This window comes from Rhineura floridana, chromosome 8 (genome assembly GCF_030035675.1).
Source record: "Rhineura floridana isolate rRhiFlo1 chromosome 8, rRhiFlo1.hap2, whole genome shotgun sequence".
Lineage (NCBI taxonomy): Eukaryota > Metazoa > Chordata > Lepidosauria > Squamata > Rhineuridae > Rhineura > Rhineura floridana.
The window spans coordinates 9,088,679-9,112,831 of NC_084487.1; positions in this window are offsets into that span (position 1 = coordinate 9,088,679).

Consider the following 24,153-nt stretch of genomic DNA (forward strand, 5'->3'; position numbering starts at 1 on the left):
CTCTTCCAATTCCCAAGTTTCTCGTGCTTTCATTAGGAATCTCCCCACCCAGCAGCCAGGACTTACTTCCAGCTCACAGCCTTCCTCCCCTCTCCAGGCTGAAATCAGGCACAGACCAGGGTTTGAATACCTGTTTAATAGGTAAAGATTTCCTTCAGAAGTGTAGCAATCTTCCGGCACCAGATGTGATTAATCTATGGTTGTTGAGGATTGTTTATGTCGCAGTGTCAAGGTTACAGCCCTGCCACTGTGACCTTCTCTTAGCGGTCTACAATCGGCCTATTGTTTTAGAGTTATTGCTATAACATCCTGTTTGGTTGTATTATTAAGTTATGCACAGTACATTTTGCTCCCCCCTACTTTGCCTTAGTGATAAAACAGAGACCTTTTGAACCCTGAGCGGCAGGTACAAATGTTTGTTGGAAGGTCATTGAGGCAAAAAGTTTTGTTCTGAATATAGCCTACTCATGTACAGCACACTGAACCACTGCCTTAAAGAACCTGTGGGGCTTAGTAGTTAGAGACCCAAGTTCAGATTTCTGTTTAGCTCACTGGATGAGCCAGCTACTCTTGGTTCAGCCCACCTCATAGGGTTGTTGTGTGGGTAAACTAGGGAGAAGACTGTGTGCACTGCCTTGAACACCTTTCTGGTAGAGATGTGATACAAATCCAGTGATGGTGATATGATGATGAGTTCTGTCTTGGATATTCATTGGGTTACATAAGAACATAAGATCAGATCAGGATGGTTGATCAGAACAAGGTCTCTCTGGTCTAACTTTCTGTTTACTTTTGAATACGAGTTATTGGGAATCACAAGTAGGGAGACTGCTGCTGCACTCAGGCCCTGTTTGTGGGCTTCCCATTAGGACATCTGGCTGGCTACTGTGAGAACCAGATGAAGAACTAGATGGGGCCCCATTGGCCTGATCCGTCAGGACTTTTCTTAATATTCTTATGTTTTAAACAATGGGCAGCCAGATGATTCTTAAAGCACACAAGCAGGCAGGCTATAAAGGCAATGGGCATCCTTCTTGTCACGAGAAGCATTCGGTGATTCACTGCCCCTGAACATGGAAGCTCTATTTAGCTACGATGGGTGGCTGTCTGCCGATTTATTCACCAAGTGCTTGTCTGATCCCCTTTATAAATCCACCTAAGTGAAGTGGCCATCACTAGGCTTTGTGGCAGGGAATTCCGTAAGTTACTGAAGGGCGCTTGTTTTTGTATAGTGTACTCTGAGACTCAGCATTTTAGATGTGGGATGGGAAAAAACCCACAGCCACTCCCTTCATTCCAAGCTTCTCTGCAGATCAGGAAAGGAAATGTTTCATGAACATTGTGTTCCTTCTAATCTTTATACAACCTGTAGAGGCAGGTGTTTTGAAGGAGAACGGGAAAGCACACTGTGGATTGCACAACAGAATAGAAGCATTGTAGAAGGCTTTACTCACGCATGTTCCAGCAATTAAAGAGGCATCATCCTTTTGGAGTCTTTTGCACATATGCCTGCACCAAGTAGCTCTCGGATCCGAGGCGCAGGTGCGTGATCCTAACTTAAAGCAGTAGAGACCCTCCTTTACATGCAGGCCCCCATGGTGGGAACAGAGGATTCTGCCTTAGACTGAGTCTTTGTAGCTCAGTATTGCTTACACTGACGGGAAGCGGCTCTCCAAGGTTTCAGACTGGGGTGCCTCCAGTCCTACTTCAAGATGCAGGGGACTGCATCTGTCAAACCACGGAGAACTGTGGAAAATCAGCAGCAGGGCGCTTAAAGGTCCACAGCTATTCTAAACTCTCCCCAGATTTTGCTAAGTCAGTCTGAGGGATAGAGAAGTTTGATTCGATCTTCATTTACAGGTGAACCCACCTAATCCACACTTTCCCAAAAATATACAAGGAGTGAAACACAGCCCTCCTTCAAAATTCTCAGTACTCTAAATTTTGCAGTGCAGTTTTCCAGCCAAGTAATACGTGCAAAAATGAATATAAAGTGTGCATAAAAATGTGTGTGTGTGTGAAAATAACATAAAATGCATTATATTAGGGGAAACTACTTTGCAGAATTGTGTATAAGGGGAAATTGCATAGAAAAATGAGTATATTAGGAGAAATATGCGCTAAAATGCTGATGAATTTTCATGAGCACTTTTTAAAAAAAGGAATTGTGGAGTACTGAACTTGGGAAATTGAGAGAAACTAAAACTGACAGATTCACCCATCCCTAGACCCTCCCCATCATGGTCAGGCCAGTGATAATTCCAGAGTTACACTTCACATTTCCATTTCCTATATGTGTATGTTTAATTTCCCAGACGATCCTTTGTGGCTGCCCTTCAAGGTGACAAGAGTTTCCCCCCCAAATACCTGGGGAAGGGTGGTCTATATTGTGACGGCAGACACCGACTGATGGCGCTGGAAGAACTGGGGTTCCAAACTGGTGTCTAGAGGCGTAAGATTTGCCCTTCTGAGCCAGACACGTTTCTTTTGTCTCACTTTTCTTCTAGCCTGTTACGCCCGTGGTGGTGGTGGCGGTGGAGGAAACACCTGATACGTCTGGGCAGCCACTAAAACTGTGGCTGGTTCATAGTGGCTATGCAATGCTGAGGTAGTGTCTGTTAGGAAAATCACCAGACAGCTCAGAGAAATCGAAATATTTTTAGGAGGTTACAAAGCTGTTTAAAATGTTGGAAAGAAGGGAGGAAATGCAACATCCTCCCCTTGTGAGTTTGTGGTTTTGCCTTCATTCCATTCTTTCCCCACCATGGTCCATCTGTCAGTGAAACCGGACACATGTCTTCATGACGCCCGCTAGCTCTCTTCCATTTAACAGCATGTTTGCAGTTTTCCTTGCAGCCTGCTCTGCCTCTTAAAATATACCGTGGTTCTCAAACGGCCTGTGTCAAGGGAGCCTTTACCTCATTGCTTTGCTTGCTGAGCTCTAGCGGCTGGCGAGGTCACTCGCTGTAACATAGGCCCTTGCAGTTGGCTGGCAGTATGAAGCTTCTGGATTGGTCGGAACTGGTATTACACGTACTTGAGGCCTCGCCTGATCAATAGCTCATTATTGTCAGCTCAGTTGTGGCTGGTGATCAGGACTGGTGGGGCAGAAGGGCACAGAGAAGACAAAAAGTAAGTGGAACCAGAGCCAATGACAGGCAGAGCTCCTCCTGCTTCCCGCTGACTTGTACAGGGGGCAATACTTGTTGGAAGTGGGGCAAGAGCAACCCCTGTTTTGTTCTTTTGTTGATGTTCCAGAAGGGAAATAGAGTTAGGGTCCTCCAGATGGCTAGACTTGCTTACCTTTACCTGTGCTGTGCTCTGACTAACTTCCTTCCTTGTAAACTGATATGCTTAGGGAAGGTTATCTGCCCCTCCTCCTTCTGCCCTTTCCTTCTTCTCTTCTTTGACTGTCCACGAGAGAGGAGACATCTCTCTCCTGAGCCATGAGGGCAATACCCACATCTGGGCATTGCACCTCCAACTTAGTTAGAACTAGGTACGCCTTTCCTATCTACTATGTTTTTCTATAAATAAAGTAGCTTTTCTCATTTTACTAAGTCTTAAGTCTCAGTGATCTCAATGCAGGGTCAAAGCCTGCCTACTTAGATAAACGCACACGCTGGCACACACGCATCTCAGACCCTTGACAATCTCTGCTCATTTATACAAATTTACATAATACTGAGACCAGTGAAGCACTACAATGAATTTTCAAGGAGCTTCAGCTTCAGCACCTTGGACAGCTCCTTGAAAGTCTGCACTAAAACCCGGAGTGGATTCCACTGCCCCACTGACATGGAGCCCCCAGCCCCCACTGACTGAGATTAAGGAGGAGGCTGACAAACAGCAGAGCCATACCTTGAAGTGGTTGTAAGTAAGAAGGCAAGCCGGCACAGGCTGACAGGGCAGGCCAAGGCTGGTGGGACACTGCCACATTGCCTTAATGGACCAGCCCCCATTGTCGCAGCCACTGGTCTTGGAGACCTTCAGCAGGGACATAGGAAGCTGCTGCATACCGAATCAGACCCATTGGTTCATCTAGCTCAGTGCTACCCGCTCTGACTGTCAGCAGCTCTCCAAGGGTTAGATACAAGTCTCTCCCAGCCCTAACTGGAGATGCAGGAGATTGAACCCAGGACCTTCTGCATGCAAGGCAGGTGCACTACCGCTGAGCTGCGGCCTTCCCCCTCTCCCCTGAGGAGGAGCACGCACCTTCCAGGTTGCAATTCATACTCTGTGTCTCTCAGTAACCTGGTTGGAGACACCTCAGTGACTCTGAAGAGCAGGCTGGAGGCATCCCTCCATCCACTGTTCTACAGCAGCCATGCAGCTCCAGGAGTCAGCTTGTCTAACTGGTTGGATATCTCTACATCAGGATCTGCTAGGGCTCAAACTGGGCGGGAGCCTTTGGGTTTGTGTCTGGCTGCCCAGTGCGGTGAGCCACTGAGCTGGAATTTACAGCCTTTGCGTAGGCAGGTTAGCAGGAGCGGGAAACAGTTTTCAGCTTGAGGGCAGCATACTCTGGTGTGCAGCCTTTCAAGGTGGGGCACATGACTGTGGTGGGTGGGGCCAGAGGTAAAAGTGGGCAAAACTATGGATGTAGCTCTTAACTTTGGGCAGTAGACTATATTCCAGTCACACAAAAGTCAAAGGTTTCTGCACATGTGCACACACACAGGCCACATTCACACTGTACATTTATTCCACTATTATTCCACTTTAAACAGTCATGGTTTCCCCCAAAGAATCCTGGGAAGTGTAGTTTATGAAGCGTGCTGAGAGTTGCTAGGAGACCCCTATTCTCCTCACACAGCTACAACTCCCCGAGTGGTTTAACAGTCAGTCCTTTTCCCCAGAGAAGTCTGGGAATTGCAGGTCTGTAAGGGGACTATGGCTTTCCTAACAACTCTCACTATCCTTCACAAACTACACTTCCCAGAATTCTTTGGGGGAAGACATGGCTGTCTAAAGTGGAATAATACTGGAATAAATGTGCAGTGTGAATGTGGCCACACACAGAGCAGGAATGTGCTAGAATTCCACACAATTCAGATTTGGTATCAAATTTTCCATTAATTCACTTATTCTCTATTGTTGCGGATCAGGTTTTTATATAGCAATTTTCCGCAGCTATTTTCAACATTAAAAACAATGATTTTATCAATATTTCCTTTCAGAATTGTCTATATTAATGTCAATATTTGGGGGGAAGGAGAAAATGGATTGGTAAAAGCAGCGGCTAGCGGACAAAGAACAAACTCAAATTGAATCCGGCCTGTTAGATTGACGGAATGCTTTCAGAGGTGCACCAGGCCAATGAATCCCATCCCTCACACACATACACCTCTCTCCATCCATGCAAGCGAGAAGCATTATCACAGTCCACAGCACTTATTTATTTATTTATTATTTGCTTTATACTCCGCCCTTCCTCCCGGCAGGGGCCCAGGGCAGCAAACAAAAGCACTAAAAACACTTTAAAACATCATAAAAACAGACTTTAAAATACATTAAAGCAAAACATCTTAAAAAATGTTTCTTAAAAAAGCTTTCCAAAGATCTTCTAAGATTAAAAAACATTTTAAAAAAGAAGGTTTAAGAACATATTTAAAAGCAATTCCAACACAGACGCAGACTAAGATACTTGGAGACTAAGAGACTTGAGGAGGGAGTGAAGCAAGACTAGTGAGTGGCGTGGTCTAGGGGGAGTCCTGAGGGCCAGATAGAGAGGACTTGGGGGCCATATTTGCCCCCTGGGCCTGAGATTTGCCATCCTTGGCAGTTTAGTATCCAGAGGTACTAGCCTGACTCCACCCACCTAGGCTGGCTAATGGTTGCTCCTGGACAGGAAAAAAGTATAAAAGGACTCCCACTTCCAGTTAAACCTTGCTCGACCAAGAGTATTTTCCTGAGCTCATGTGTATTCACTAGAGAAGACAATAATGCTGTGAAAAACAGAAGGGAGTAGAAAAAGAGGAAGGCCAAACAAGAGATGGATTGATTCCATAAAGGAAGCCACAGCCCTGAACTTACAAGATCTGAACAGGGTGGTTCACGACAGATGCTCTTGGAGGTCACTGATTCATAGAGTCGCCATAAGTCGTAATCGACTTGAAGGCACATAACAACAACGGTGTGTTCCCATATCCTTTGGTTGACCTCGCCTTTGGCTCCTGCCCACGGCCCAGCTTTGATGACACAATATAATTTGTACCCTGAGCCTTACCCCTGCAGTGCTGTGCTTCATGGCACTCCACTCCTCTCTTTCTGGCATCCATTCAGGTTTCAGCTGCAGTGGGTGTTTGTTTTTCTGTGAAGAAAGGTAATTTGTGGCGTATGCAGCTGAGGACCCTACTGCCGTCTCTATGAGTTTTGCCAATCAGGCAAGCCTGGGGCATGGTGGCAAGGAGGTAGGGTCCTGTCACAGAGTGATACGATGGAACCACGTGCCTGACAGGCCTGTGAATTGCAGTGCTTTAGAATTGTAATTCCTTGGTAAGTGCTTCCACTAAGTTGTACATAAAAGCGGTTAGGGCGGCAAAAAAGTCTTATTTTGCTACCACCATTAGATCATCCCTTTGTCGCCCAGTGGAGCTTTTTAGGGTGGTACGAGGGCTTCTACATTCTGGCTCTCATGATACTAAGGAAACATCGGAAGCCCGCTGCAACAAACTTGCGGAGCACTTCCAGGATAAGATTGCATGCATCCGTCGGGACTTAGACTCTGATGTTATGACAGATGAATCCATTGAAGTGTCCAGAGCGCGGTCTTGTCCTTTATTATTGGATGAATTTCAGTTGGTGCAGCTCGAGGAAGTGGACAAGGTGCGACCACGTCTGCTCTGGACCCTTGCCCATCTTGGCTAGTGAAGACTAGCAGGGCTGTAACCGCCAGCTGGGCCAGGGAGGTAATAAATGCCTCCTTGAGAGAGCGAGTAGTCCCTGGTAGTCTCAAGGAGGCAATAATAAGACCTCTTTTAAAGAAACCTTCTCTGGACCCAGATGTTTTGAACAACTACAGACAGGTGGCGAATGTCCCTTTTTTGGGCAAGGTTCTGGAGCGGGTGGTTGCCGGCCAGCTCCAGGCGCTCTTGGATGAAACCGATTATCTGGATCCGTTTCAATCCGGTTTTAGGTCCGGTTTTGGCACTGAAACAGCCTTGGTCGCCCTGTATGATGACCTTTGTCGGGAGAGGGACAGGGGGAGTGTGACTCTGTTGATTCTCCTTGATCTCTCAGCGGCGTTTGATACCATCGACCATGGTATCCTTCTGGGAAGGCTCGCGGAGTTGGGAGTTGGGGGCACTGCTTGGCAGTGGCTCTGCTCCTACTTAGCGGATCGTCGCCAGAAGGTAGTGCTTGGGGAACATTGCTCGACACCCTGGACTCTCCATTGTGGAGTCCCTCAGGGGTCGGTTTTGTCCCCCATGCTTTTCAACATCTACATGCAGCCTCTGGGTGCGGTCATCAGGAGTTTTGGAGTGCGTTGCCATCAGTACGCTGATGACACGCAGCTCTACTTCTCCTTTTCACCTTCCACAGGTGAGACTGTTGATGTGCTGAACCGTTGCCTGACCGTAATAATGGACTGGATGAGAGCTAATAAACTGAAACTCAATCTAGACAAGACTGAGACACTGTTGGTGAGCTCTTTCCCTGCTCAGATGGTGGATGCTTATCCTGTTCTAGATGGGGTTACACTCCCCTTGAAGGAACAGGTTCGTAGTTTGGGGGTCCTTTTTGACCCTTCCTTGTCGCTCGAGGCTCAAGTGGCCTCGGTGGCACGGAATGCGTTTTACCACCTGCGCTTAGTAGCCCAACTACGCCCCTATCTGGACAGTGATGATCTCGCCTCGGTTGTTCATGCTCTGGTAACTTCTAGACTGGATTACTGTAACGCGCTCTACGTAGGGCTGCCCTTGAAGACTGTTCGGAAACTTCAGCTAGTGCAAAATGCGGCAGCCAGGCTGTTGACGAGGACCAATCGGTCTGCGCATATAACACCTGTCCTGGCTCACTTGCACTGGCTACCTATTTGTTTCCGAGCTAGATTCAAGGTGCTGGTGTTGACCTATAAAGCCTTACACGGTGTGGGACCGCAATACCTTGTGGAACGCCTCTCCCGCTATGAACCTACCCGTTCACTTCGTTCAGTATCTAAGGCCCTCCTCCGGGTACCAACTCACCAGGATGCCCGGAGGACTGTTACTAGATCTAGGGCCTTTTCTGTGGTGGCCCCCGAATTATGGAACAGCTTACCGGAGGAACTACGCCTGGCGCCTACGGTTCTTTCTTTTAGGCGCCAGGTTAAGACCTGGCTATACTCCCAGGCATTTTAATGTTTAATGCTTTATGTTTAATGTTTTTAGTTTAATGTGTTCCTTTGTTACTGATTTTATTCTATATTGTATTTTAATCTCGTTTTGTACACCGCCCAGAGAGCTATTAGCTATGGGCAGTCTAGAAATGAAAATAAATAAATTAAATAAATAAATAGATTTGGAAAGGAACTCAAAGGTCATCTAGTCCAGCCCTCTGCTGATGCAGGAAAACCTGCTGCTGCAGCATCCCTGATAGCAGAGCCCACCATCTTCTAGGACTGGTCCTCTGTCAAACACCTCATCAGAAAGTTCTTCCTGATGTTTAGTCTGAATCGGGGGTGGGGTAGGCCGTATTCAGCCCTCCAAGGCTGTCTGTATGGTCCTTGGGATTGTCCTCCCCAGGCCACATGCCCTCCTCGGCCACACCCTCCCTCCCAGGCATCACTCCTCTCTGGCGTCCTTTCTCACCCGTCTTGAGTGTTTTTACCTAGTAGGAATGTGTCATTCAGCTCCAATAACAAGCCTTGGTAGCCTGGATGAAGGATAGAGAGGGATGTGTGAGTGTGCAAAGGTAACATTTACTCATTGCTCCACCCACTTCTGCCTCTGGCCCTGCTAATGACATGTGGCCCCTGAAAGGTTGTCCAGAAGAGAATGCGGCCCTCAGGCTGAAAAAAGGGTCCCTACCCCTAAATCAAGGAGTTTCCAGGCCCAATGCCGAACCTAGCATGGTGCATTGCTGTTATGCAGACACGATGCAAGGTATAGGAGTGATTTTTTTCAGAAGCATCTCATGGCTTACGGGTGCTAGGAAGGTGGGGGCGGTAGAGTTAATTTTACACACAGCAGCCCTGAAATGCATCTCCTGATGGCTTTATCTTGTAAAATCTGATTATGTAATTGCTTTTACAAGCAACGAGACAGGGCACACCTCTCCCTGCCTGGCAGTTGGATGTGCCTAAAATTAGGACATGGTCCAAAAGATAAATCACTCCCTTTTCATTTAGTCACCCCATCAGCACATGGTTCCTCTTCCGTTACCTATTTGCATGTACAAATGTTGCGGGGAGGTCGGTGGAGTAAAGGGGGTTGTGCAAGGACCGCGTGTTCTGGAATGGGATGGTGATTATGTCAGAGTAGTTCTGAGCTGGGTATGGCATTGCTCAGAACCGTCAGTGTGACCTCTGTACATTTTTAAAAAAAAAAAATGGATTATTTTTATGGCTGTGTCCTGATTAAAGAAATCTGAGTTGATTATAGGAGTTTTGCGGAGCCGCAATACTGTGCAAGGGTACTCAGCAGTAAGTTCTGCTGTGTTCCAAGGAAAGTGTGGTTAGGACTGCTGCTTCCATTCAGCTGATTAAATCTGCACAGATTTGCATATGTGTGTTTGTGTGTTATGTACCTTCAAGTCGATTACGAGTTATGGCGACCTTATGAATCATCGACCTCCAATAGCATTTGCAATAAACCACCCTGTTCAGATCTTGTAAGTTCAGGTCTACAGAAAAAAACATACTTTGCTTTTTAGACTGAATATACGCCGTACACCCCGCCAAACAATCCTGGAAACTGTAGTTTATAATTCCCAGTACCCTTCACAAACTACAGCTCCCAGGATTCTTGTGGGGCGGGGAGTGCTTTAAATATATGGTGTGTACACAGCCTTGGATGATGATGCATCTGTTATACAAGAAGCCTAGCTACAGATGTCCATGAAGTTTTAAATTATATTCCTATTATATGGTGATTAACTGCAGAGCAACAAAAATGACTTAATGTGCCCTAAGAGACACTAGATAACACAAGCTATTATGTAAGGTCTGATGATCTAAACTCCCTTGCTACATTTGAGCCTATTTTCTATAAATACCAATTTCACCTGCATACATATTTGGACTTTTGGTGGCACATACTGATCTCTATATGTAAACAAAAATGGATGTATAGATGTTTAAAAGTACTGTTAATGTGAGCTGACGGATTTTGGGGAGGTTGCTTTCCTCACTTTCTTTATTTCTTTTTTTTTTAATGAAATTGCCATTTAAAAATCAATCAATCAATAGAAGACACCTCACTTAGAAGACCCTCCTTTTCTCTCACACAGAAGGGGAATGCCACTTTTTACAATGGTTTCCAATCTACAGTTTTTCTTATTTTTATTTTTATTTTATTTATGAGATTTGTTAGACGCCCATCTGGCAGAGGTTCATCTGGCACTCTGGGCGACTTACAACCAAACACAAGTACATTTCATATAAACATAATCAAAATCCTAAAAATTAGAAATTAAAAGCTTAAACATTTAACCCCCCCCCAAGATCTGCAATCTGCCAGCCTAAATTTGAGTTTAAACCCCCCAAGAACTGCAGTCCACCAGCCTAATCCCCTTCCCATGCCTGGGTAAAGAGCATAGCAGGGAGGGGGCCTGACAGAGGTCAGTTGGCAACAAATTCCAAAGCATAGGAGCCACGATAGAAAAGGCTCTAGACCTTGTCCTCACCAACCTCGCCTCTTTTACTGGAGGTATAAGAAGTGAGTGCAGCGAAGGTGGATGGCATCTGATTCGTCAGAGGAAGAAAAAACTGAAGTTGTTCAGAAGATGCTCTGCGTGTGGGTTGTAAAAGGTCTAGACGGTTTTGGTATGAAGCTTTCTCATAGTTTTCTTCTACTACTTTATATGGATAACCTCTTTCTAATAAGTTCTTTTTTAGAATCAGGGAAATGATTGGTGTTTGTTCCTATGCTATGTGATAATGAATTGTATGTCCCAAACTAATAAGATTTTAATACTGATTACATGTTTGTATGTTTCAACTTTCAGCCCCTGACGAAGGCCAATATAAGGTGGCCGAAACGCATTGGGCTTGTCTTTTTAATAAACTGCTTTGGGATTATTTTCATAAATACACTTTTTGGCGACTTGGGGTTTTTTCCCCTTTTTTCTTCCCCTCTGTATAAGAAGCGAGCCATTCAAGGACGATCTTGTAAGCCAGCGCCCCTGGTGCGAATGAAGGTGACTCTTTAAATAGAGTGGGCCGGCCTCATGAAGAGCCTTATAAATTAAAGCCAGGATCTTAAATTTGGCCCACGCAACCACAGGTAGCCAGTGCAATTCCTTAAGGACTGGGGTGATATGGTCATGGCGGCGACTGCCCTTAATCAGTCGAGCCGCCGCATTCTGCACTAGCTGCAGCTTACGAACCATAGTCCAGGGAAGACCAACATATAAGGCATTACAATAATCCAGCCCCCGGGATAAGACCAGAGCATGTGCTACTTTTGGAAGCAAGTGACTCGGGAGGGAAGGGCGTATCCTTCGGACGAGATGTAGTTGATAAAGCGCCGCCCAACTGACGACCTCTACCTGCGCCTCCATAGATAGCTTTTCATAAGTGCTTGTAATATATATTTTTTAAATCTTTTTCTTAGGTTTTAAGTTGTTCATTTGTGAAACATTTTAAACGCTGCCTTTCCATCCAAAGCAGGAGTGCAGAACCTGTGGCTGTCCAGATAATGTTGGACTACAACACCCATAATCTCTGACCCATTGGCCATTCGGACTGCTGGGAGCTGGAGTCCAACAACAGCTGGAAGGCCATAAATGCTGCAGCCCTGATCAAACAGACCAACAAGGTTGTTGCATAGCCTGAGTCACAGGGATGCTCAGCGTTGGGTATCTGCAATAGAAGTTGGAGCGCTTACAGCTTTCATTAAAAGTGGACAAACCAGGTTGAGAGTAGAGGAAATCACAATAGAGGCCCTTGTGTCCTGAACATCTGCACAGTAGGCAGACATTCATCAAGTGCAGCTACCTCCCTTTCCACGGTGAGTGGATGAATGTGAAGATGGCAGCCTTCAGTGGGAAGTAAGTAGCAGCAGTCACAGCCATTTTGGTCGGGCAGATCCACTCTCCAGTAGTCATGTAAGAAGGCAGTGATTTCTGTTCTGACCTCTATTCGTCACAATTAGCACTGTTTCTGTTCCTCTGCAGTTCAGTTTCCTCCAAACACTAATTATTCATTGCACTGTCTGCTAATTAACGTAAGTTATGCTACTGTTTTCATAACTTACATTCATGAGAACGAACACTGATTGTGTTCGCTTAGTCGATTTCCATTCCTGACCACAGACAAACATGTGAACTGCAGCAATTTCTGCTTCCTTTTCTGTTTGCATTGCCCAAGCCAATTTGGAATGTCAAAGGGCAAGGTTTTTTAGGATCTGGAGACAATAACAACACAAATGGGGTGAAAGTTACAGTTTTTATTAACAACTAAGCAAAGCATGCAAAAACAGAAAGCAAAGCAGTCAATCTTACGTCCTTTCTGCTGCTTGGGAACCCTCAGAATGACAGCAGACAGAGGCCTGTAGCTGGAGCTTGGATACGCAGCCCCATGTCCATTCAGTCACTGGGAACCCCTCAAAATGGTGATGAACAAGCTCCTGTGAGGTCTACTGTATAGCATTGTCTGAGCTATGCTGAAGTTCCAAAGTGGAGAGGTTTGCAGCACATTATATGCCCCCAAACGCTAATGAAGCACACCTGCTATTTGTGCTATTCATTAGTGCTTGTGACCATGTTTATACTTTCTCAAGGCCAAAACAGCACTGTAATCTGTGGAAAGCAGCCAGAATAGATAACTGACTAGTGATCTTGGTAGCAGGTGGAAAGGCTGTGGGATGGTAAAGTAATGAGTTTATCTCCGTGAAAGAGTCAAATAGTCAAATTTCCACGCACTGCCTGGGACATACTTTGTTGTTATGTGCCTTCAAGTTGATTACGACTTATGGCGACCCTATGAATCAGTGACCTCCAAGAGCATCTGTCATGAACCACCCTGTTCAGATCTTGTAAATTCAGGTCTATGGCTTCCTTTATGGAATCAATCCATCTCTTGTTTGGCCTTCCTCTTTTCCTACTCCCTTCTGTTTTTCCCAGCGTTATTGTCTTTTCTAGTGAATCAGGTCTTCTCATTATGTGTCCAAATTATGATAATCCCAGTTTCATCATTTTAGCTTCTAGTGATAGTTCTGGTTTAAGTTGTTCTAACACCCAATTATTTGTCTTTTTTGCTGTCCATGGTATGCACAAAGCTCTCCTCCGACACCACATTTCAAATGAGTTGGTTTTTCTCTTATCCACTTTTTTCACTGTCCAACTTCCACATCCATACATAGAGATTGGGAATACCATGGTCTGAATGATCCTGACTTTAGTGTTCAGTGATACGTCTTTGCATTTGAGGACCTTTTCTAGTTCTCTCATAGCTGCCCTCCCCAGTCCTACTAATCAGACAATGTTTTACAAAATACAGTAGGGCCCCACTCATACGGCGGGTTAAGTTCCAGACCCCCGCTGAAAAGCGGACTCATTGAATAGGATGGTGTGTGACGCCCGAAAACTGCTATAAAAGCAGAACAAGCGCCGTATGAGTGGGGCTTTAGTCTAATTGCGTCTAATTGAGACCACCGCATTAGCGAAGCGCTGTAAAGCGGGGGCCTACTGTAAAAAGTATCATAGACATTAACCAGTTATATGCCTTTGGTCCAAAAGGATCTCTAGGCATCCTTGAAATAAGACCCCATCTTCTGGATATGCCAATACATTGTATTCATTGGAATTCTCTGACACTACTGGCTTCCAGACAACACCAGAAAATGCAGGAGGGTTGAACCTGGACCTTCTGCATGCAAAACTGATACTCCACCACTATGTTGTGGCCCTTCCCAAATAGCAACATAAGATGTTGCCCTACACTGAGGTGGATCCATTGGTCCATTTAGTTCAGTATTGCCTACACAGACTGGCTATCCAGGGTTTCAGACAGGGGACCTTCCCAGCCCTACCTAGAGATGCAGTGTATATTTTGCCTGCAAGGCAGATGCTCTACCACTAGGGTTGCCAGGTTCAGGGCCTGAGACTGATCCTGTATCAAGAGAAAGTCAGCCAAGTGCAGGTGTTCTTGCAACACTGAAATGGGTAAAACCACAAAGTGGAATTCTTCCTTCCCTCTGCACAACTTTTAAAGATACAGAAGACCTCTTGGTTGCCAGGCCCGGCCTCGAAGAGGTCTTCTGTATGTTTAAAAGTTGTGCCGGCGGAAGGGAGAATTCCACCTTGTGGTTTTACCCATTTCAGTGTTGCAAGAACACCTGCACTTGGCTGACTCTCTTCTCCTAAAGATACAGGATCAGTCTCAGGCCCTGAACCTGGCAACCCTACTACCACTGTGCTATCGCCTTTACAAGCAATAGCATCAGCAAGTTTTCTGTAAGAAGAAAGGGCCAAATTTCTCAAGATTCCATTTCTTCGTTGCTGGCTTTGTTGGCTCATATGCAATCCACATGAGAATGACTTCTGAGGTCTGGCCTGTTGCTTCATTCAGGGGGTTCTCACGCTTTCCTGCAAACTGATCTGAAGAGAGGTGGAGCTTTGGTTCAAGCATCAGATGGATCTGTTTATGAAGAACCGCTGAATCCTCCAAGACGGGAGGATGCACCTTGTTGATCCACGTGCGGGGAAGTACTGAAGCCTGCTAGGTGGAGTCCTTCCCCACCAATGGCACATTGTGACCTGGCTGCAACTTGGTGCTTTGAGGCAAGTTCCTTTCTTTTCTGTGAAAACGCTCCTGCCTGAAGTGGCAGTAGCAAGGGCAGGGGGATATTTCTCAAGATGTCTAAAGATGGTGCAGGGATGGTAAAAGAGAAGTGAATGCCTCTTTAATTAGGAACTCATTTTGCTGAAAAATGGGGGGGCGGTGAGCAGGCAGAGTGTTTATAAGGGGAGCAATCAAGAAGTGTGGCTCATAAGCTTCGTGTGGGATTTTGTGACCCCCAACGCCATGGTTGTATGGATTCTTTAAAAGAAAAAACAACTTCAAGGAGGTTGAATTTTGAGCATTGGGGGAGAGGGGAGAGAGAGAGAGAGAGAGAGAGAGATGAGTACTTAATCCTTTCCCTACCTGCCATTTCTTAATTGCACCGCACCAAAATGCAGCTAGTTTGAACCGCACAGGAGGGAGAAAATTTTGGCTGGGGGGGGTGTTTTGCAAGTTAGAAACAGCAGGTGGGGAAGAGGTTAAACACCTCTCCCCTTGTTTATCCACCCAAAACCTCCTGCTTAGTGCAGGAGATTTTGGGTGAAGAAACAGGAGGAGAGATGCTTAACACCTTCCCCCTTGCTGTTTCAAAGCTGCTAAGTTTAAAGGGTAACAGGTGGGGATGAGCGAATCCGTCACTTTTGGTTTCTCATTTTAGTGCAAATTTCTCATAATATACACATTTGTATGCAATTTCCTCAAATATACATGCTTTTGCCAGCAATTTCCCCTAATATGATGCGTTTTGTATGTTATTTTAACAAATATATGCATTGCTATGCACACTTTATCCAAGTGTATGCATTTTTGTACACATTCCTTGGCTAGAGAACTGCATTGCAAAATTCAGAGAAGTGCGCATTTCGACGGATGGCTGGTTTCGGTTTGCTTTTTTTGTTTCAAGGAAGTGCAAATTAGGAAGGTTAAGGCAATGTAAACCACCTCTGAATACCTCTGACCATGAAAACCCTATGAATATATTTTTAAAAATTCATAGGGTCGCCATAAGTCATAATCGACTTGCAGGCATATAACAACAACAAACCTTTAAATGTGAACGGAATCAAATTTGTCCCCTACCCCTAGTGCCAGGACTTTATGGCATGCAATACATCTTTACCCCCTTAGGGCAGAATTGCATGTTTGCAGCAAGATCCAAGTCTTGGAAATCGGGTCTCCCTCATGAAACTGCAGAGGTAGCTGTCTGTAGCGGCAAAGTGGTAAGAAAAAAGGAAAGGAAGGAAGCTCAGACTTTCTCTGAAAGCCCTTACCCTCAGATACTTATCCATCAGCCATGTGTGTGTCCAGATCCACACTTAGCAAGGGGAAAGAAAGCACTTGGGTTCTCAGGTGAGAAAATGGCAAGTGGAGAAAAGCTTAAGTAACGTTGCTGCCACCTGCTGCTACTCTTCTGCAAAATACTTTCGCACCTGTTCGGTGGAGGAAACCAGGGTTGGTCATTGCAAACGTGATTCTGGCACAAGAACTGTAGTTGAGCCTGCCTCGCCCTTTCCAGAGCTTGGAAACGTTACTTTTTTAAAACTACAGTTCCCATCAGCCCCAGCCAGCATGGCCACTGCATTGGGCTGATGGGAGTTGAAGTTCAAAAAAGTAACTTTTCCAAGCTCTGCCCTTTCCCTGTTTCATATATGAATGTGGTTGGCGCAGGAAGGAACTTAAAGGAGTTGTTGCCGGTGGAGGTTTTGCATTTGTGTGAGAAGTCAAATTAAAGCAGAGTTGATTTAAGCCTCTCCTGTGATGATGACCGAAGACTGCTCAGTTAATTCTGAACCCTACAATCCCATCACTTTGAATTGAACCCAGAAACAACTTGGCAAAGTAATCTTGTGCAGATGTTGACCCCATGCTACAAACCAGGTTTCAGGGGATTAAGCTACTTGCAGGATCAGGCTCCTACTGGCCTTTGTAAAAAATGTTATTTGCTTTGTTCTCTGCCCAACCCCAACATAATTCCTTCTCCCTTGTCTCCAGCTGCCACTGAAGGACAGGTTTTGTTCACATAGAATGATCAGCCACATTCCTGCCTGTTACTCTGTTTTGATGTGACATCTGTGGGCAGCCAGCCTTCCTGTGCCAAGCCATGTTGCCTATTTCATGACTTGAGCATTCATTCCGGGAAGCTTCTGTCTACATTTCTCATCTTCCACTTCTCCTTTGTGCAACATTCACCTTTTCCTAGCACTCTGCATTTTTCCTAGGGTTGCCAGGTGCATGGCCTGAGACTGATCCTGTATCTTTAGGAGAAGAGAAAGTCAGCCAAGTGCGGGTGTTCTTGCAACACTGTAATGAGAAAAACCACAAGGTGGAATTCTCCCTTCCCCCTGCACAACTTTTAAAGATACAGAAGACCTCGTGGTTGTCAGGCCCAGGCTCCCGGAGGTCTTCTGTATCTTTAAAAGTTGTGCAGGGGGAAGGGAGAATTCCACCTTGTGGTTTTTCCCATTACAGAGTTGCAAGAACACCTGCACTTGGCTGACTTTCTCTTCTCCTAAAGATATAGGATCAGTCTCAGGCCATGGACCTGGCAACCCTAATTTTTCACATACTGGGCTGAGCCTAAACAAATCTTAGGAGTCATAGCCACCATGGTGATGATGTTTATGGAACTTCTGTTTGTTGGTCATTCTCCAGGGTACTAGCCTGGGTTAATTTCAGATAAACTTAAGAACTTAAAAAGTCCTGTTGAATCAGACCAAAGGTCCATCTAGTCCAACATCCTGTTCTCACAGCAGCCAACCAGGTACACCAATGGGAAGCCCACAAACAGGATCTGAGTGAAACAGCACTCTCACCACTTGCGATTCCCAGCAACTGGCATTCAGAGGCATATCGCCTCCAACAGTAGCCACCAAGGCTAGTATTTATTTATACAGTAGCCTTATCCTCCATGAATTTGTATATAGGAGTATAAGTAGAATCCTGCTGGCTCAGACTAAAGACCAGTCGAGCCATAAGAGCACGAGAAGAGCCTGCTGGATGAGGCCCATTGAGCCCCAGCATCCTGTCCTCCCAGTGAGCAACCAGATGCCCCAATGGGAAGCCCACAAGCAGGACCTGAGTGCAAGAGCACCTCTCCCCTCCTGTGGCTTCCAGCAACTGGCATTCAGAGGCATACCTTGTCTGACAGAAGCAGCAAAACCACCTCAATTGTATTTGTTAGCTAGGAGCATGTGTCAAATGTCACAATTATTTAGATGTCCAGCATTCTGTCCACTCACAGTCTCAAAGATAAGAAATACCATTTTTAAAAAAACTTGTGTGAACACAAACAAGTCCTAAAATGGTTACTAGTGATGAATGGAAGCCCATTGAGAAATTCTGCTGGTATTCGCCAAACTTTTTAAAAATTATTTTTTGCTTCCTTCAAAATTCTTTGGATGTTTATCGAAGCAGGAACTTTCAGAGCCAGCTTGAAATTCTGCTGTCCGTGAAATTCCACGACTGCTTTGGGATCTGTGGGCACACACACACACACACACGAAACGTAGTCTTTTTTTTTTAGCTGGCTCTGCTTGTAACTGCAGCCCAACATGTAGAAGTGAAATTGAGGGATTCCCAACACCCACCCCTTCAACTCTTATCTCCATGCCCAGCAAAATGTCACACGGTCAGTTGGGCTGTGCATGAAGCACAGGACCAGGGTCAGCATACGAAAGGCCAAATGCACAGAAAGCCATGTTCAGTAATGATCGGCATGGCACAATTCCCTTTCCTATAGCTTTTATCAGTTGATTACCGTTCGGTGCGTTTTATGTTAACTGAAATGGGAAAAGGTGAGTCGTGGAGCTGTGTATTTCCCACCAATTTGGCAATGAGCTCTGCCTTTGTGGGCCCGTTGAATACAGAGCGTGTGCTCTGTGATGTTCCTGCTTGTAGGGTAAATATGGTAAGTGCTGTTTATATAGAATACATATGGTAAGTGGAGTGAAAGAGGAGGGGGGAGTACATGAGCAGTAGAATGCTGGATGATTGGCTGAGCGTTTGAGTGGCTGGGAGTATAAATGGAAGAATGACAGTTGAATCTGGGGGGATGTTAGTAGGGTGGAGAAGAAGGTGTTTGGTGGTGGATGTTGGGAGTGTGGAGAAAGAGGTGTTTGAGGGGGGAGGTCAGGAGTGTGGAGAAAGAGGGAGTTGGAGTTCTGATTAATAATAAGTCAAGTACAAAACAGGAATAGATGAAACCATACGCTTGTGAAACATTCTAAAACTAATCTTGTTATTTCTGATATTTAATAAATACTTATTTGGTTTACCAAAGGCCTGATCCTTGGCTGGGGAATATACATACCAGAAGGGAGGGCAAGGTAATTACCAAGGCTGAACAGAAACAGTATCTAATGGTGGCAGCGGTGAAGGGAGGAGGAATAATAACAATTCAAGTATCCAGAGCAACCCAGAGTTGTATGCGTTATCTATAAAGATACAAGGGGGTTGGGAACAGCATAAGCACGCAGTCACAAAAGTAACCAGCTAGAGAGAGACTCAGGCAAAGTCTCTGGGAGTATTGGTTATAGGACGTGACTGGTGGTGCTGCCTAGCAGCGGAATCTAGTGAGATCTGTGCTAGAGCGGAGTGAGAAACCATATAAAGGACGGTCCGGACTGGTGGTATCCCTGGTGGTGCCTAGTGAAAGGCAGTAGCCACAAGCAGGTGGGAACCTGACAGGGAGAGCCAGGGAAGGACGCCACATGCTCCCTGTGCAGAATTCTCACAGCATCACCACACTTGCTCAGCATGATTGGAAAGTCAGATTTTAGGCAGTAGTTATCAAGGACGCCATATTCTTTGCACAGGGTTGCAGCTAATTACTAAGGCTGTGGTTTCTCACCCTGTGTCTTAGTTGTCCACCGCAGCTGTTTCCCCATCCACTGCTGTAAAAGCTGGAGGTGTGATCACAGCCTGCTTGTGAGCTTCTAGGGGTCCCTGGCTGTCCACAATTGGAACCAGAATTCTAGACTAGAGAGGGCCTGGGCTGATCCAGCAAAGGTTGATATTGTGGTCACAAAGCACTTCTTGTTCTTTGTTTTTAAGAACTGCTTTGATAATTGCATCCAGCTTCATCATCGCCCCATCTCATCCCTGAGCTAGTCCAAACTGTTTCATGTAAAATGTTTTGGGGTCACAGGGTGGAAGAAGGATCTATACTGAGCATTGTAGCTAGCAGCTGGAAAGTTGTTCACCAACTCCTGAGATTTCAGTAAGCATTGTTTGCACACTTGCAAGCTTAAGGGCTAGAAACTTACTTTTTTTCAAGCAAAAAATAAAAACAAACTGAAGTGGTGATTCTCAGAAAGCCAATATCATATTCCCTGGCTTTTCTGTGCTTCTTAAGCATTCACAAGCCTGCCCTAGAGAGACCTGCCTTTGTATGGGAGGTGTGGGCTAGCATGTCTACCAACTGTGCCCAGCCACTGCTGAATGCCGCTGGCACCAGTTACACAATCAGTCCAATTAGCAAAACCTTGTCCACGCTCTCTCGCTCCCTCTCGAGAACATCACAGAGCACGACTCCCGGGCCTTTCAGAACTTTGATGCTAATTATGCACCTCTTAGAAAGAACGACAGGTCCCGAAGCCTCTGCTGTCAAGCCTTCGTTGCTATTGATCGGAAGCGGTTTCCTTGGGTTTTTGTACATCTTTAAAGGTCTGTGGGCTCAATGCAGCTTCAAAGCCCCTCAGAGCAATGCTGGACAGAGCCAATGCACCAGCAATTCATTTTGCCAGCAAGAAATGGGGGAAACTGAGCCCCTTTTGTTTGCTTGCATAGTCCGGGAGAGAGACTTGTGCGGTTCAGTGAGCTTGGATGATTTTTAATGGGCCTTCTCATCATCCGTTGCCAACTTGTAATGTGGGCCGGGCTTCAAGCTGGCTTGGCTGTTTTCTGCCGTGCATTGCAAAAAAGCAATATGGTTTCGGACGCAGATTTACAAAGTGCAAATCTGCCTTGAAGGACCCCTTCAGTATGTTAGACCTGCTGAGGGCTCTTGCTTACATGATCATGGTCTGGCTTCACACAAACAAAGGAAATGAGCATCCTGGCGGGATGTGGCTTGCTTTAGTTCTGTGTGGTTCATTCTCTCTCTCTCTCTCTCTCTCTCTCTCTTCGTGCAAACGTAGTAGCAGATGGTGGCCAGAGGTGGAGTCAAGAGCTTGACCCGTGACCTGCTCCTCTACACCAATGCAGCCTCCTTGCTTGTTCATCCACCTCTTGCTCTACTCCACACCACAGCGGTGGCGAGAAAGAGGCTGAGTACATGCCGCTGCCTGTTTGCTCCTTCGCTGTCTGCCTGGCAAGCAAGCAGGTGGTAGCACAGAGGAGGAGGATCAGCAGCTGGCGATAATGGCAGTGAGGAGATAAACCCAGGGAGGGAGGAGAGTGTCTTTCCCAAGGGCCCTCCAACACCTGGAGCTGACACTGCCAACAAGGGTCTGCTGCTAGCTTCTTTTGCCATTGCTGCTACCAGCGGAGGCTGGTCTGCTTGGGCAGATGGGGCACTGACTCACCAACCTCAGCCTGCCACCGCCTGTCTGCCTGCTTACTTGCAAGCAGCCCAGGGGGTGGGGCCACCTGTCAGCTTTTCTCCTCGGTGATGCCCCTTGTAGAACTCAGCAGGGAGTTAGATGGGGACAAGACTAGAAGGAGCTGGCTCTGGCGCCACCTACTGTTGGTCCCTCTGCCTTCCGCCCTACCCATCCCAGTGAGCATCAGCCACCGCTGGCTGCTTGACACGGCCCTGAACCTTTGTGCTATGGCTGCATAGGTGCAAAATCCTGTGGCTTAAAGGCAGTTGTGACCTGTGTCAGGGATGGTGAACCTCTGAGCCTCCTGATGCTGTTGGGTTGCAACTCCCATCTTCCCTGACTGTTAGCTATGCTGACTGGGACTCATGGGAGTTGGGGTTGGACATCTGGAGAGCCACAGCTTGAGCCACGTCGAGAGTTGCTATACTCTTCTGAGTATACAAATAGTAATTGCATCAAGTGCTTTTAAAAGTGTGTGGCCTTCCAGCTGTTGCAAGACAACTCCCATCATCCCTGACCATTGGACGTACTGGCTGGGGCTGATGGGAGTCTAACAGCATCTGGATGGCCGCAGATGTTTTCCATCTGTTCCTGGCGTTGGAGAAGGGGAGCACAATGAATATTTTGTGACAGACATGAATGCTTCCAAACTTCGAATGGCAATTGTTCAATTAATCACAATTCACAAACAAAGGAAAAGGAGAGATGGAGAAACTCTATACCAGAGGTGGGGAACTTCAGGCACGGAGAGACCAGATGTGCCTCTCCAGGCCCCTCTGTCTAGACAGCCAGTGTGGTGTAGCGGTTAGAGTGTCGGACTGGGACCTGGGAGACCAGGGTTCAAATCTCTGCTCAGCCATGAAGCTGGCTGGGTGACCTCAGGCCAGTCACTGTCTCTCAGCCTAACCTACCTCACAGGGTTGTTGTGAGGATAAAATGGGCAGGGGGAGAACCACTGTGAGCTCCTTAGAGGAAAAGTGAGAGAGAAATGCAATAATAACTAACTAAATAAAATATGAATAAATAAATAAGTATCTAGTCCTCAGGACTCTCCCCAGACCACACCCCTCAGCAGCCCCGCTTTACACATTCCTCCAGTGTTTTTTGCCTCACTGGCCTCTCCAGGTCTCTGTGTCTAGAGAGCCAGTGTGGTGTAGTGGTTAGAGTGTTGGACTGAGACCTGAGAGACCAGGGTTCAAATCTCTGCTCAGCTAGGAAGCTGGCTGGGTGACCTTGGGCCAGTCGCTGCCTCTCAGCCTAACCTACTTCACAGGGTTGTTGTGAGGATGAAATGGAGAGGGGGAGAAATTTCCATCCTATGCAACTCTTAAAGACCCCCCGCCTCCAGAACAAACTTACTAAAGCAGCCTTTCCCAACTAGTGGGCCACCAGATGTTGGACCACAATTCGCATCTTTCCTGTCCATTGGCAATGCTGGCTGAGGCTGATGGGAGTTGTGGTCCAACAACATCTGGTGGCCCACTAGTTGGAAAAGGCTGTACTAAAGTGTCAAGATCATCCTTAGAGAGCCATTCACTTGCTGTTGGAAATGTGGAGAGGTGTTGGAAGATGGGACATCACAACTAAGAAGGCCCCGTCTCTAGAATTTCCACCCCAGAAAGTCTGGCTGGTGCTATGTGTGTTTTCATGTTGATGCCTGGTGAAGACCTTTTTATTTGTACAGGCCTCTTAGATCTGTTACACCAACCTTCTCTTATCCGCTTTTTTCACTGTCCAACTTTCACATCCATACATAGAGATTGGGAATACCATGGTCTGAATGATCCTGACTTTGGTGTTCAGTGATACATCTTTGCATTTGAGGACCTTTTCCAGTTCTGTCACAGCTGCCCTCCGCAGTCCTAGCCTTCTTCTGATTTCTTGACTATTGTCTCCATTTTGGTTAATGACTGTATTGGTAACCCTTGACAAGTTCCATGTCCTCATTGTCAACAAATCCTCATCCTTATATAGATGGTGGGGACTGAACTGCAAAACTCTCTGCATGCAAAACGGGTGCTTTACCACTGAGCTGTGGTTGTCTCCTGCTTTCCTTTCCTAGTCTTCTGATGCTTTCCTTTCCTAGTCTTCTGATGCTGGACTCCCCCCCCCTTTTTCCTTTTCTGTTTTTATTTGCTTTGTCAGTAATCATATATCTTGAATTACTGCATTTCCCAACAGATTCCCTTTTGTGTTTCCCCTTAAAACATTGCGTTTCAGACACCTGGACAGAATTACTTTCAGTTACTGGAATCTCATCACTGATTCTCTGACACTCGTCATTGAAATTCCTGCCAGCGGCCTCCAGTATTTTACAATTCCACCAAATATGCACAAACTCTGCTCCTTCCATTTTTACTTAGTCAACTCTGGATGCTTTTTAACAACAAAAGAAAGGTGATTTATCAGTGGGAGACAAAGAAAGTGACCCAAATATAAACACTCCATGAGAAAACACACACATATACAGCTGAAAATGCAAAAACGCCTTCATTCATGCCAAATAAATTCAAACACTTCCCAATGCTGTTTCCCTCAGAGCAGCACATCAGTAATGTTCCCGGAAAGGGGAGGGAGGATGAACATACCTCTGGTTTATTAAATTGTATGATGGAAATGAACAAGATTCCAGGAGAAGTGAATAGCTGTGTAGGTTATGTACAGGGAGAACTCTGTTCCTGTTAA